Consider the following 11,328-nt stretch of genomic DNA (forward strand, 5'->3'; position numbering starts at 1 on the left):
GATCTGAGGTTTATCCTCATTGCTGCACAGAAGAATTATGTCCTTGATGCACCGCTAGGTGACAGACCTATTGCAGGAGCAGATGCAGACGTTATGAACGTTTGGCTAGCTCAATATGATGACTACTTGATAGTTTAGTGCACCATGCTTAATGGCTTAAAATCGGGACTTCAAAGATGTTTTGAACGTCATGGACCATATGAGATGTTCCAGGAGTTGAAGTTAATATTTCAAGCAAATACCCGAGTTGAGAGATATGAAGTCTCCAACAAGTTCTATAGCTAAAAGATGGAGGAGACTCAACTAGTGAGCATGTGCTCAGATTGTCTGGGTACTACAATCGCTTGAATCAAGTGGGAGTTAATCTTCCAGATAAGATACTGATTGACAGAATTCTCTAGTCACCATCACCAAGTTAGTAGAACTTTGTGATGAACTATAATATGCAAGGGATAACGGAAACAACTCCCAAGCTCTTCGTGATGCTAAAATCAACGAAGGTAGAAATCAAGAAAAACATCAAGTATTGATGGTTGACAAGACCACTAGTTTCAAGAAAAAGGGAAAAGGGAAGAATGGGAACTTCAAGAAGAATGGCAAGCAAGTTGCTGCTCAAGTGAAGAAGCCCAAGTCTGATCCTAAGCCTGAGACTAAGTGCTTCTACTGCAAAGGGACTGGTCACTGGAAGTGGAACTGCCCCAAGTATTTGGCGGATAAGAAGGATGGCAAGGTAAACAAAGGTATATTGGATATACGTGTTATTGATGTGTACTTTACTAGTGTTTATAGCAACCCCTCGGCATTTGATACTGGTTCAGTTGCTAAGAGTAGTAACTCAAAACGGGAGTTGCAGAATAAACAGAAACTAGTAAAGGGTGAGGTGACGATGTGTGTTGGAAGTAGTTCCAAGATTGATATGATCATCATCGCACACTCCCTATACTTTCGGGATTAGTGTTGAAACTAAATAAGTGTTATTTTGTGTTTGCATTGAGCATGAATATGATTTGATCATGTTTATTGCAATACGGTTATTCATTAAAGTCAAAGAATAATTGTTGTTCTGTTTACATGAATAAAACCTTCGATGGTCATACACCCAATGAAAATAGTTCGTTGGATCTCGATCATAGTGTTACACATATTCATAATATTGAAACCAAAAGATGCAAAGTTAATAATGATAGTGCAACTTATTTGTGGCACTGCCGTTTAGGTCATATCGGTGTAAAGCGCATGAAGAAACTCTATATTGATGGACTTTTGAAACCACTTGATTATGAATCACTTGGTACTTGCGAACCATGCCTCATGGGCAAGATGACTAAGACTCCGTTCTCCGGAACAATGGAGCGAGCAACAAACTTGATTGGAAATAATACATACTGATGTATGCAGTCCAATGAGTGTTGAGGCTCGCGGCGGGTATCGTTATTTTCCGACCTTCACAGATGATTTGAGCAGATACAAGTATATCTACTTGATGAAACATAAGTCTGAAACATTTGAAAAGTTCAAATAATTTCAGGGTGAAGTGGAAAATCATTGTGACAAGAAAATAAGGTTTCTACGATCTGATCGCGGAGAAAAATATTTGAGTTACGAGTTTGGTCTTCAATTAAAACAATGTGAAATAGTTTCACTACTCACGCCACCTGGAACACCACAATGTAATGGTGTGTCCGAACGTCATAATCGTACTTTATTAGATATGGTGCGATCTATGATGTCTCTTACCGATCTACCACTATCGTTTTGGGGTTATGCATTAGAGACAGCTGCATTCACGTTAAGTAGGGCACCATCTAAATCCGTTGAGACGACACCGTATGAACTATGGTTTGGCAAGAAACCTAAGCTGTCGTTTCTTAAAGTTTGAGGTTGCAATGCTTATGTGAAAAAGTTTCAACCTGATAAGCTCAAACCTAAATCGGAGAAGTGCGTCTTCATAAGATACCCAAAAGAAAATGTTGGGTACACCTTCTATCACAGATCCAAAGGCAAGACATTCGTTGCTAAGAATGGATCCTTTCTAGAGAAGGAGTTTCTCTCGAAAGAAGTGAGTGGGAGGAAAGTAGAACTTGATGAGGTAACTGTACCTGCTCCCTTATTGGAAAGTAGTTCATCACAGAAATCTGTTCTTGTGACTACTACACCAATTAGTGAGTAAGCTAATGATGATGATCATGTAACTTCATATCAAGTTACTACCGAATCTCGTAGGTAAACCAGAGTGAGATCCGCACCAGAGTGGTACGGTAATCCTGTTCTGGAAGTCATGTTACTAGACCATGACAAACTTGCGAACTATGAGGAAGCGATGATGAGCCCAGATTCCGCGAAATGGTTTGAAGCCATGAAATCTGAGATATGATCCATGTATGAGAACAAAGTATGGACTTTGATGGATTTGCCCGATGATCGGCAAGCCATAGAAAATAAATGGATCTTCAAGAGGAAGACAGACACTGATAGTAGTGTTACTATCTACAAAGCTAGACTTGTCGAAAAAGGTTTTTTTGACAAAGTTCAAGGTGTTGACTATGATGAAATTTTCTCACTCGTAGCGATGCTTAAGTCTGTCCAAATCATGTTAGCAATTGCCGCATTTTTATGAAATCTGGCAAATGGATAAACAAAACTACATTCCTTAATGGATTTAAAGAAGAGTTGTATATGATGCAACCAGAAGGTTTTGTCAATCCTAAAGGTGCTAACAAAATATGCAAGCTCCAGCGATCCATCTATGGACTGGTGCAAGCATCTCGGAGTTGGAATATGCGCTTTGATGAGATGATCAAAGTATATAGTTTTATACAGACTTGTGGTGAAGCCTGTATTTACAAGAAAGTGAGTGGGAGCACTACAACATTTCTGACAAGTATATGTGAATGACATATTATTGATCGGAAATAATGTAGAATTATTCTGCAAAGCATAAAGGAGTGTTTGAAAGAAGTTTTTCAAAGAAAGACCTCGGCGAAGCTGCTTACATATTAAGCATCGAGATCTATAGAGATAGATCAAGACGCTTGATAAGTTTTTTCAATGAGTACATACCTTGACAAGATTTTGAAGTGGTTCAAAATAGAACAGTCAAAGAAAGAGTTCTTGCCTGTGTTACGAGGTGTGAAATTGAGTAAGACTCAAAGCCCAACGACGACAGAAGATAGAAAGAGAATGAAAGTCATTCCCTATGCCTCAGCCATAGGTTCTATAAAGTATGTCATGCTGTGTACCAGATCTATTGTATACCCTACACTGATGTTGGCAAGGGAGTACAATAGTGATCTAGGAGTAGATCACTGGACAGCGGTCAAAATTATCCTTACTGGAATAAGGATATGTTTCTCGATTATGGAGGTGACAAAAGGTTCGTCGTAAAGGGTTACGTCGATACAAACTTTGACACTGATCCAGATGATTCTAAGTCTCAATCTGGATGCATATTGAAAGTGGGAGCAATTAGCTAGAGTAGCTCCGTGCAGAGCATTGTTGACATAGAAATTTGCAAAATACATACAGATCTGAATATGGTAGACACGTTGACAAAACTTCTCTCACATGCAAAACATGATCACACCTTAGTACTCTTTGGGTGTTAATCACATAGCAATGTGAACTAGATTATTAACTCTAGTAAACCCTTTGGGTGTTGGTCACATGACGATGTGAACTATGGGTGTTAATCACATGCTGATGTGAATTATTGATGTTAAATCACATGTCGATGTGAACTAGATTATTGACTCTAGTGCAAGTGGGAGACTGAAGGAAATATGCCCTAGAGGCAATAATAAAGTTATTATTTATTTCCTTGTTTCATGATAAATGTTTATTATTCATGCTAAAATTGTATTAACCGGAAACATAATACGTGTGTGAATACATAGACAAACAAAGTGTCACTAGTATGCCTCTACTTGACTAGCTCGTTAATCAAAGATGGTTATGTTTCCTAACCATAGACATGTGTTGTCATTTGATGAACGGGATCACATCATTAGGAGAATGATGTGATTGACTTGACCCATTCCATTAGCTTAGCACCCGATCATTTAGTATGTTGCTATTGCTTTCTTCATGACTTATACATGTTCCTATGACTATGAGATTATGCAACTCCCGTTTGCCGGAGGAACACTTTGTGTGCTACCAAATGTCACAACGTAACTGGGTGATTATAAAGGATCTCTACAGGTATCTCCAAAGGTAAATGTTGGGTTGGCGTATTTCGAGATTAGGATTTGTCACTCCGATTGTCGGAGAGGTATCTCTGGGCCCTCTCGGTAATGCACATCACATAAGCCTTGCAAGCATTGCAACTAATGAGTTAGTTGCGAGATGATGTATTACAGAACGAGTAAAGAGACTTGCCGGTAACGAGATTGAACTAGGTATTGAGATACCGACGATCGAATCTCGGGCAAGTAACATACCGATGACAAAGGGAACAACGTATGTTGTTATGCGGTCTGACCGATAAAGATCTTCGTAGAATATGTAGGAACCAATATGAGCATCCAGGTTCCGCTATTGGTTATTGTCCGGAGACGTGTCTCGGTCATGTCTACATTGTTCTCAAACCGTAGGGTCCGCACGCTTAACGTTATGATGACAGTTTCATTATGAGTTTATGTATTTTGATGTACCAAAGGTTGTTCGGAGTCCCGGATGTGATCATGGACATGACGAGGAGTCTCGAAATGGTCGAGACATAAAGATCAATATATTGGAAGCCTATATTTGGATATCGGAATCGTTCCGGGTGAAATCGGGATTTTACCGAAGTACCGGGGGGTTACCGGAACCCCCCCGGGGGTTATTGGGCCTACATGGGCCCTAAGGGAGAAGAGGAAAGGAGGCAAGAGGTGGCCATGCGCCCCTCCCATCCCTAGTCTGAATAGGACAAAGAGAGGGGGGCGGCGCCCCCCTTTCCTTTCCCTCTTCCTCCTCTTTCCCACTTCTCCTTCTCCAACTAGGAAAGAAGGGAGTCCTACTCCCGGTGGGAGTAGGACTCCCCCTTGGCGCGCCCTCCTTGGCCGGCCGCCCCCTCCCCTTGGCTCCTTTATATACGGGGGCAAGGGGGCACCCTAGAAGACACAAGTTGATCTTCGTGATCGTTCCTTAGCCGTGTGCGGTGCCCCCCTCCACCATATTCCACCTCGGTCATATTGTAGCGGTGCTTAGGCGAATCCCTGCGACGGTTGAACATCAAGATCATCACCACGCCGTCGTGCTGACGGAACTCCTCCCCGAAGGTTTGCTGGATCGGAGCCCGGGGAGCGTCATCGAGCTGAACGTGTGCCAAGAACTCAGAGGTGCCGGAGTAACGGTGCTTGGATCGGTTGGACCGGGAAGACGTACGACTACTTCCTCTACGTTGCGTCAACGCTTCCGCTTCGGTCTACGAGGGTACGTAGACAACACTCTCCCCTCTCGTTGCTATGCATCACCATGATCTTGCGTGTGCGTAGGAATTTTTTTGAAAATTACTACGTTCCCCAACAGTGTTTGCCAGGTATATTGGTACTAACTACAGGAATGGACCGCCTATGAAGAAGATCTGGGTGCCGAAAAGGTGTTTGGAAAATCTTTTTGTGAATGTCATCATGACACCACAGGGAAACCATACTCAGGCCTATGAATATGAGCGCGGTTCATCGAACCGCCATGTTCATAAGACCAAGAACTATTCTGCTTATTCTTATGAGTACTATTGTCCGCCTGCAAGACTTTTTGCTAGGGCTCCAAAGCCAAAGTTCTCAGACGCTGCAGTTAGACTTATTGCTTCTAAGCCACCCTTGAAGATGTGGGTGGCTAAGAAAGCTTAACTCTCTTTTGTAGGGAAAGGTCTCCAGCAGAAAACCAAAATCGTCTGACGCTATTGCTGGGGACCTTAAACATCTTGTAGGGCGCAAGATCAAATGCCCAAATGGTCTTACTATGTACTTCGTTCCTGAATCGCTTGCTACTCTCCCTATTAGTCCTAATCTGAATCTAAGCTTTCATAACCCACTGGTTCATCAAATTTTTTTGCTTCACAATTCTCTTCGTGAAGCCTATCCCCCTAACTGCACTGTAGGGTACGACACCAGCGTCTTTAGAATGGATTATTGATAGTGGGTGTACCAATCACATGACTGGCAAAAGAAGCCTTCTTATGGACTCAACCTTACGTCCATCCGACAAGAGTCACATCACATTTGCTGACACTGGTAAAAGTAAGGTATTGGGTCTAGGTAGAGTTGCAATCTCAAAGGATCAACACATGGATAAAGTCATGCTTGTTGAATCCCTTGGCTTCAACTTAATGTCTGTCTCAATGCTTTGCGATTTGAACATGATCATAATGTTTGGAAAATATCGCTGCCTTGTTCTAATGGAATCTGACAAGTCTCTAGTGTTTGAAGGGTATTGGAAAGATGATTTGTACGTGGTAGATTTCTCAGCAGGACCACATCTTGCTGTATGTCTTCTAGCAAAAGCTTCAGAATGCTGGCTCTGGCATCGGAGGCTAGGGCATGCTGGCATGAGGAACCTCCACACCCTTGCAAAGAAGAAGCATGTCATAGGAATCGAGGGCATCAAGTTCAAGAAAGATCACTTATGCGGTGCCTGTGAAGCAGGAAAGATGACGAGGGCCAAACATCCCTCGAAGACAATCATGACAACCACCCGACCCTTCGAACTGCTCCACATGGATCTTTTCGGTCCCACTCATTACTCAACTCTTACTACTACTGCTTGTCTCTATGGCTTTGTCATTGTTGATGATTATTCTAGATATACTTGGGTGCACATAATCCTCTACAAGACTGAAGTGCAGGATGTCTTCAGACACTTCGCCAATCGAGCAATGAACAACTATGGTGCCAAGATAAAGCACATCAGAAGTGACAATGGCACTGAATTCAAGAACACTGGCCTTGATACATATCTTGATACTTTGGGCATCACACATGAATTCTCAGCTCCGTACACGCCATAGCAGAATGGCGTCGTCGAACGCAAGAACAGAACACTCATTGAGATGGCCCGAACGATGCTAGATGAATACAAGACTCCAAGAAAATTCTGGCCTGAAGCCATTGATACTGCATGCCATACAATCAATCGTGTTTATCTTCACAAGCTTCTGAACAAGACATCTTATGAGCTCCTTACTGGCAAGAAGCCAAATGTCAGTTACTTCAGAGTATTTGGCGCCAGGTGCTAGATCAAGGATCCACATCACACTTCAAAACTTGCACCAAAAGCACATGAGGGTTTTATGCTTGGATATGGAAAGGATTCGCACTCCTACAGAGTTTTCAATCGCTTTCATTATAAAGTGGTTGAAACAGTGGATGTGCGGTTCGATGAGACTAACGGTTCACAGAGAGAGCACCTGCCAATTGTGCTAGATGAAGTTCCATCCAGTGAATCAATCAAACTAATGGGAACTGGAGAAATCATACCCTCTGAAGCTCAACCTGAAGAGGAACTTATCATCTCCGCACCTGATCAACCTGAAGACAATGCTCAGCCCGAAGACAATCCCTCTAACAACGACAATGATCAGCAAGAGCAAAATCCTCGCCCTGTACATCCTCGTGTTGCCAATGAAGTGCAGATTGAGAGAATAATTGATAGCATCAATGCACCTGGTCCGCTCACTCGTTCAAGGGCAACTCAGCTAGCAAATTTCTGTGGGCACTTCGCATTCGTCTCAATAACAGAACCCAAGAAAGTTGAAGAAGCCTTCATGGAACCTGAATGGATTCAAGCTATGCAAGAAGAGCTTCAACAGTTTGAGCTGAATAATGTATGAGAACTGGTTAAGCGTCTTGATCCTCGGAAGCATAATATAATAGGCACCAAATGGATATACCGCAACAAGCAAGATGAGCATGGTCAAGTTGTCAGAAACAAAGCTCGTCTCGTTGCTCAAGGATATACTCAAGTGGAAGGCATTGACTTCGATGAAACATTTGCTCCCGTGGCTCGACTTGAAGCCATACGCATACTGCTGGCCTATGCAAATCATCATAACATACTTCTATATCAAATGGATGTGAAGAGCGCTTTTCTCCATGGCAAGATTGAAGAAGAAGTGTATGTTGCACAACCGCCTGGCTTTGAAGATCCAAAACATCCTGACATGGTATACAAGCTCAACAAGGCACTGTATGGCCTCAAACAAGCCCCTCGGGCTTGGTATGACACACTCAAATACTTCCTGAAGAGCAAAGGCTTCATACCTGGTTCCCTCGACCCCACTCTCTTCACGAAGACATATGATGGTGAACTGTTTGTGTGCCAAATATATGTGGATGACATCATCTTCGGCTGCACCAATCAGAAGTACAGTGAAGAGTTTGGATATATGATGCAAGAGCAATATCAGATGTCCATGATGGGAGAGCTGAAGTTCTTCCTCGGTCTTCAAATACGATAGCAACGCAACAACATCTTCATATCTCAAGAGAAGTATCTCAAACATTGCCTGAAGAAGTTCGGTATGCAAGACTGCAAAGGCTTCACGACGCCAATGCCAGCCAAACATCATCTGGGTCCCGACGACAATGGTAAAGAGTTCGATCAAAAGGTATACCGCTCCATGATTGGTTCTTTACTTTATCTATGTGCATCTAGGCCAGATATTATGCTTAGTGTTTGCATGTGTGCTCGATTCCAAGCGGCACCAAAGGAGTCGCATCACTTAGCTGTGAAGCGAATTCTTCGATATTTGGCTCACACCCCAACTCTAGGATTATGGTATCCAAAGGGCTCAGAGTTTGATCTGGTTGGATTCTCGGATGCTGATTATGCTGGTGACAAGGTGGATCGCAAGTCTACATCAGGCACATGTCATTTTCTGGGACGATCACTTGTATGTTGGTCTTCAAAGAAGCAGAACTGTGTATCTCTCTCCACTGCTGAATCTGAATACATTGCTGCTGGATCTTGCCGCGCTCAGCTTCTGTGGATGAAGCAAACACTCAAGGACTATGGCATTCATCTGAAGCAAGTGCCACTCTACTGCGACAATGAAAACGCCATCAAGGTTGCCAACAACCCAGTTCAGCACTCGAAGACAAAGCACATTGAAATTCGTCATCACTTTATCAGAGATCATGTTGTGAAGGAAGACATTGATATCATACACGTCAACACTGAAGAACAATTGACAGATATCTTCACCAAGCCCTTGAATGAGAAGAGATTTTGCAAGTTAGAGTGTGAGCTAAATATCTTGGAATCCTCAAATGTCCTGTGATCAGGCACACATCCTAACACTTATGCATATTGATGACTTAGATGTGCAACACACGAAGTAAAGTATATCCTCAATCAATGAAGACATACATTCTAAGTGTGAATATATCAATATGAAATTTGACTTCGGAGCGCCACGATAATTGTGCGCCGTGTCTGGGTCTAATTCTTCCTATACGGTGGGTAACGCCACCACCAAAGGTTCTGTTTGAAGTGTTTCACTCATGGCGTTACAGTTGCTATGTCCTCACATTTGGTTTGGCTTCAATTTCAACATGTCTTCATGATTATCTTCACTATGTTGAATATATATATATACTAGTGTTCTGTCCTCTACAGCATTCACTTATAGCTATGTCTTCGTGTTGAGTCTTTTGAACTAAGTGAATGTGATCGGACCCTAACCTCTCTATGCTTTCTATCTCAAACTCTATCTCTCCAAGTCATATGCATTCTATTGAAACTGTCGAATGTCTTCTCTGCGTCCTTGTCATCAGAAGATACAGAGACAAACATTAAGTCCGTTTTCAATGCTCATTCCTTCACCTGAAACTCAGAGAAGTGGGAACGACCACCCGACAATCCAGGCGTGCGTGGGACGTGGAACAATCTCCGACATGCTGCATGATGGCCACGTGGTCCTCAGATGTGAATCGCCAGGGGCACCTGTGTAATAACACTGAGCCGCCCCTGTACCTATAAATACACGCCTCACCGCAGTCATTATCTCTTCTTCCACTCTCGCACGAACCCTAGCTCCACCGCTAGCCCTCGACGACGCCGGCGACGAAGCGCTTCGCTGCCGCAACCTCTTCGATGTCGTCTTCACGCCGACCGCGGACATCATCTTCTCCGCCGTCGCCGTAGGTGTCCTCCGTCGCCAAGTTAGGGCACGGAAGATCGAACTGCTCGGCCTCCTCTTCCACTCCGTCTAGCAGTTCTTCATGTGGTAAATAAAACTTCCTTTTTACGGCCCCTTTGATCCTATAGCTTTGTCACTTTCTACCACAAGCAGTTTCTATTCACACAAGTTGGATCTCTTTCATACTGCATCTCATAACATGCCTTGTATATTCACTTATGCTTCACAAAGTAGTTAGATTCCTCACTTGTACTGATTTCTGGATTCGTACAAATCTGGAACCAACTCCTTATCTATGAGTGAATGTCTTCGCATGATGAGGTCAATGTCTTCTAAACTGATTTATCTTCAAAATCTTCTGGGAATGCATATGACCTCTTCCCCTTCCCTCGCACCTTAATGTTGTCACAGGTACATGTCCGTGGGAGAATCCCTTGGTTCTCATAGTCTGCATTCATTTGCAGAATACTTACAACATCATATAAATTCTCCTGAAGCCAGTTCCTGTTTGTCCAGCAAGCGAAAACCTTTGAAGCCTTTGAAAGTATTGAAGCCTTTCAGTTTAAAATTCATGGCTTCAGAGAAATCTGCAAGGGAGGCAGACAGCATCGCGGCGGAACATCAAGAGATCTGCCGGATGACCTCTCAGAACTTTACAAGACAGATCCTGAAGAGGATTATAATCAACACAAGACCCGAATCCAGTGGATTCGAAGATATTGGGCAGAACAATGGTTCAAATACCGGTTTGTGACCCAAGAATATGCTGAGAAAAATGCCATCAAGCGACCATGGAGAGACATCCTATACAAGAATCTTCAACCCAGGTCCAGAGAAGAAGCCATTGAACAAGGCTTCTATCCCTGCATGGTCCGTGGGCCACAGCCTGCAGATGCACACCCATCGTCACTACTATGGTGCCGTGACGACAATCTGTTCAAGCGCAACTTCCAGTTTGCCAAGAACTCAGCGAAGCAGAACAAGAAGTCTTTGGGTTTAGACTTCAACCCTGGTCCCTCTGCTCCCCGTGCCGATGGAACTCGCGAAGCTGAACCCAATCTTCTTGGGCCCTTCTACAACCTTGAAGGTCTCATCACCCATATCGTGGTTCAAGGGACTGCCGTGAATGAGCCTGCAGATGACGCTGACTCAGATGAAGCGCCTGCAGCGCCGAAGCCAAAGAAACTGAAGCAGCCAAAAGCTTC

The sequence above is a fragment of the Triticum urartu genome, chromosome 6 (assembly GCF_003073215.2).
Source record: "Triticum urartu cultivar G1812 chromosome 6, Tu2.1, whole genome shotgun sequence".
Taxonomy (NCBI): Eukaryota; Viridiplantae; Streptophyta; class Magnoliopsida; order Poales; family Poaceae; genus Triticum; species Triticum urartu.